This window comes from Vigna radiata, chromosome 6 (assembly GCF_000741045.1).
Source record: "Vigna radiata var. radiata cultivar VC1973A chromosome 6, Vradiata_ver6, whole genome shotgun sequence".
Lineage (NCBI taxonomy): Eukaryota > Viridiplantae > Streptophyta > Magnoliopsida > Fabales > Fabaceae > Vigna > Vigna radiata.
Window position 1 is genome coordinate 19,201,777 of NC_028356.1, and position 5,519 is coordinate 19,207,295.

Here is a 5,519-nt window from a genome sequence, read left to right on the forward strand (position 1 = left end):
CTTTTTAAGTATTCTCCTATTACAAACAAGAATTACAATTTGCAGCATCATCAAAACTTGTCTTCAGGTTTTACCAATACTCCCTTATTGGTAACATTGTCCTCTGCCAAGACTAATCATATTGTTAAATAAATTAATATTACTGCAATATATGTTGGATGCTAATTAAGCCATAACCAACTCCTATGTAGTTCAGTTAATTGAATGATGTTGTTCATGAAATGCTGACATCTGTATAAATTCGGCACTGAATAAAGCTTCTTTTTGTGATGATCCCTCTACCCACAATGACATTTAAAAAAAAGCCTTAATTAGTTTTTTCTTGACCATGTTTTATGAATGGTGTTATGATATATAGAAAAGAAAGAGTAGAAGCTAAAAGAAGAATAAAACAAATTGGGCAGTGATGTCAGCATATATACTAATAAGAGTCTTCCATAAGATATGGGCATATCTTCTTAGAGCAGGCAAAGCCTATATTTTATAAAACTTATATTTTTAGGTGAATCAAGTCATCAACTATAGTATTATTCTACAAATAAACGCAACATTTGTGTTGGACAGTTGTTATAGTTGGTCCCACACTTTGTTGCTTTTGGGATAATTTAGAAATCATTAGATTGTGTTTTATTCCATTGTCTCTAACTAGATCTTCCATTGGTTCACTTGTTCCTCCAATAAGCCTCTCATGCTCATCAATTTCCCACTCCTTTTTCTCCATTTTCATGCTTATTAAACTCTCTTTTCTTGCTTCAGCAGGAGAGTTCGTTGTAGCCATGGTATCATATAGCATTTCATTTCACTCTCTCTTAACATGTGGAATAAACCTTTCCTATTATATGCTCATTGTGTACTGTTATTTAGGTTTATGAGTTATTTTAGGTTTGGGTTTAAGGAAAAAGGGTGATTCCCATCAAGGAGTCTTTTAGATAGATCAACCAGCAAACAAACTAAAACAGCATCAATTGCAAACTTTACAGTCATCAAAACAGACAATTCTATCATCAATGCTCATTCTTTAGATAGCATTATTTCCCATCAATGCTATCATCAAAACAGACAATTCATATATGCTCAAATTGCAAACTTTACAATCCAAATTCAATATAATTCACTCTCCGTTCATAAGGCAATTAATAGAACACAATGAACATGGAAAACACAAGAGGATGAACTTTACCTACCTAGAAATTATGAACTGTTGGATACTTGAGTTCAGCCCTTTTGCAACCAACTTTAACCCACTGTGTTGGAACCTTCCACACGTTCTATGACTCAGCCCTGATCAAAGCCCTAAACCTTGTAAAATAATAGACAAATTACTTTCGAAAAACGTAACACCAAGAAATATTAATCATTAAACACCCTGTTACCAAGAATAGGGGCTCAACACATTCAGTTTCAATCAGAAACCTACTTACCTTAACGACAGGGGAAGAAACACAACACAAAATGTCCACCGCAGGGATTATCGACACTTTCCCTTAACGACAGCCTCCTCGACAACGATGAAAAAGGTAGCAAGTCAGCCATCAACCAAAACCCCTCAATCGAAGACTTAACCCCTAACGAAGATGATCGAAACGCACCGCTGAGCCTCGTGTCCTCCTCAAACCACCAAAACACCTCGAAGCAACCTCACCACCACCAATAGAAGAAGGAAGACAATGTTGATTGGCAGCAAAGGAGAAACTATTTTCTTGGACTCAGCTGGATTGTGGAACGAAGAAAGAAAGTTGGCTCGAAGAAGTGAAATTGACAGAGGGAAAAACCCAACTAGTATTTCATATACCGTGACGCTTACCGACGGTCCAAAGCCTTCGGTAAATTCGCTGCCCAATATTGAAGGGCAAAAGCCTTCGGTAATAACCATCTTACATGGCCTTCGCTAAATCCTTCGGTATCTTAAATTTACCAACGGTCCCAAAGCATTCGGTAAAAATCCTTCGGTAATCAACGCATTTCTGGTAGTCATAAATGCTGAAAAGTCAATCAGAATGTTGAAAAGTCATCCAGAGTGCAGTTTCAGTATCGTAGGTGGCGTTGAGTGCTAGTCTTTAGACCAATTATTAACTATTTTTCGCCTGGGCGACATCGTTGAGGGTCATTCTGAGTGTCGCACCTACCGTTAAGCAGTACTGTAGCGCTGAGTGCCGGCAACGCGAGTTTTGGGCTAGTTTTTTGTTATTTTTATGATCTATTTTGGGCCTAGACTCGTTTTCTGTTATTTTTCTACCCTATTTAAAGGCCAGAACGTCTTAGAGAATGTACCTTTTGATGGCTTAAGCATAAAAACACACTTTTCACCCCTTTAGGGGCATATTTGGGAAAACGATATTCGGATTTACCGTTTATTTATTACTTGATACGATCTGGTACACTTGCCAAAGTGTTAATAATACCACCAATATTGGTGTTGCTATATGACGAAGAAATGTCGATATTATGTTGTTTTCTTGTGCAATGCTCAGTGGTGATAAAAGTTAGCCAATGTTCAGTGCTTTCAGTCCAAAGTTCTCTTGAGGCTTAAAACTATATGCTAAGTAGTTCATTAGAAGAGTTGGCACATGCTGAAGTTCAAGTTTCTTAGACTGATCCGTGAGTTAGAGGGCACAAGTTCCTCTAAGAGAAACTTAACAAAGAGTGGGTGTTGCCTTTAGCTTAAATAGCTACAATATTTTCGTTTCTGGTTTATTTTAGGGCTAAAACATGACCTTTAAAGGGTCTTTGGAGCAAATAACTGTGTACCAGTCTCCCACGGGTTGAGTTGGTGGTGGAAACATCCCTTGCTGGCTGGTACAGTTGCACCATGAGGAAGGGATGCAAGGGCTGGTTGGGAGAAGATTTGAAGGTTGGCTTGTGATGCACCTCATGCAAGGACAATTCACATTGGACCATGATATTTTAACACTTTTTTTTGATAATTTTTTTACAACAGTATCACTATTTTATTGGTTCGTACACTAGTGTAGTCAAAGAAAACGACAACGGTTATTTTCACACATAGACAACCATTCCAGAACGGAGACATATATAGATGAGACAAAAAGTCTACTTCTTTTAACTTCGATTGTGGACCGAGGAAAAAAATAAACTTTTTTACCTCAATTCTAAAATAACCGACAAAATAGGATTTTTCTGTTTTTTATTTTTTTTAAAAGAACTTTTCGCCTCGATTCTCCTTAAACCGATAAAGTATCTTAGACTTTTCTAGATTTTTACCCTCATATCTTTTTCTGAAGAAAAAAATGAAATAATTTAAATTTTCTTTTAAATTAAGTGATATTTTTCACTCAATTTTATCTCTCTTCTGTTTCCTCGTTTCCCTCACTTTCTTTGATTTTTCTTGTCTTAGTGTCTTATAATCCAACAAGATTATGTCTCCCAAATTATAATTATCAGGGAATAAAAACAAAAATTCTAACTTTTGTGGTAAACTCGCTGCAAATATATATGCAAATGTTTGCAAATTTCACGGTTACTCTACAATAACTCATATAAATGACAACTTTTACAACTTAATCATTTTATTGGATAAAATAATATATAACATATTAAAGAAATTAAATAATTTAAAGGTTCATGAACATGTGATATAATTATAATAATGGTTTTTTCTTATATAATAAATAGTAAATTGTTTATAAAAATAATGGGAAGCACAAACATACCAATTAATTTAATTCTACGAAAAATATAAACTAACCATTATATTAAAACTTTCATCCAAGTTAGATTGGTAAAATTTACTTAACATAAAATGTTGATAATAGTATGTTTGTCGAGAGATCAACACTTCCTGTCAATTAATCCCATCCTAATTACAACTTCAAAAACATACTCGGCAATATGAATAATGGTAGCCCTGCTTCACCAGCACCCCCAAACAGCCACCACATTCAGTTGCCATGGTTCCAAAACTCTTAAAGCAAGTGGTGCAATCAATCCACATACAAAGAGTGCCAGGCAAATGACAGTCTGCACAAACTCTGCAACAACATCATCAACACAAAAATTTGAACTTCTGAATCACAGACTCGCTTCTTCATACACAACATTTCAAGTTCCTCCTTTTCAGCTTATAATAAGCAACCATGAAAAATTAGAAACTTAATTTTATATATCTTTGGGTAAAATTTCTTAAAAGAAGGATATGAAATATAGCCTAAATTAAATCTTATATATTGCACTCCTAGCAAAGTTTTTGGCATCCTAAAATGAAACAAGAAAACAAGCATTATAATGAAGCCGTATGAAGATGCTAAGAGTTCCATTATGTGTTCTAACAATGATAGATGCTTTCTAACATGACAGAGGCTTTGGAATATGTAAAATCAAGATTACTACCCAGGTTGACAGCAACAAAGACATAACTCTCTAAAAGGTTGAGCTAAATCATTACGAACTCTTCGATCATAACAAGTAATGAAGCACCCAGATAGGCCAAGCAGTGCGAAAAATAATAGAGCTCCTGCATTAGAAATTACCAACAAAAAATTAACCAAAACCAATATCTTTTTGACTTCGGAACAACGAAACATTAAACTCAAGGCAATGGACTCAATAATTCACAAAAGAAATATTGCATTAGCATGTTGATGACACAATTAAAGTTAATCGCAATTTACCACATATGTAGTAAAAGCTCATTTCACTATCAAAACCCCAGAGAAGATGAAGCCAATATTGCTGGTAACCATCAATTAGATAAACCAAATATGCCAGTGATGCAATGACCTGCATAGGCATTGAAGGGGTTGAATCAGATTAGCTATACGCACTCACAAAGTACAAATGGGCAAGTATATACACGGCTAGACAAATCGAAACAAATCACCTACAAGCTGAACAGACAGAAAAATAAACAGAATGTCTCTGGTGACAAAAAATTGAAATTTCAGGATACGCAATTTCCTATCAGCAGCAACATGAACACGCAAATGGTAAGGAGCCTTGCATGTTGTACAGTGAGCAAAGGCAAACCCTTCCTGCAAAACAAAAAAGAAGTTAAGTCAAAGCGTGATGAAAAGCTCAACTCTCTTTCCCCGATAGGTTTGGCGAGGTGTGCCGTGAAAGAGTGGTGCTCAAGTTAGTGAAGTGCTCCCTTAAGGTCTTAATGTAATCTTAGAAAAACTAATTTTACCTGGTCATTAGTTCTACATTTATAGGCTTTATAATTGTTCAGCCTCTTGAATACTATTGAATGCCATTTAATGCAGTGTATTTTGTGCCTCATCATTTGCTAATCTCTTTAAGTTCAGCATAATTTTGGTTGATTTCACTCGTTGATTAGTCATAAATGCGATGTGGGAAGTGGCAATTACTCACTTTTATTCCTCATTAATGTTCATTAACGCTCCTACCGATCGGTTCACTTCTTATCGCTTCTGGTTGATCGTCCACACCATATAGTACAGAGACTTGACGCCACTGCTGAAATGAAGTACCTCATCAAGTGGAAAGACGACTAGGAGCCGTCTTGGGTTCCCGCAGATTTCATAGTTGTATTATAGGAAGTA

At 35.6% G+C, this 5,519-nt stretch overlaps 1 pseudogene; it reads right to left on the bottom strand.

Moving 5' to 3' along the window:
* Nucleotides 1-3,821: 3,821 nt before the first annotated feature.
* LOC106763541 lies at nt 3,822-5,236 on the bottom strand (annotated as a pseudogene).
* Between the last annotated feature and the right edge of the window lie 283 nt (nt 5,237-5,519).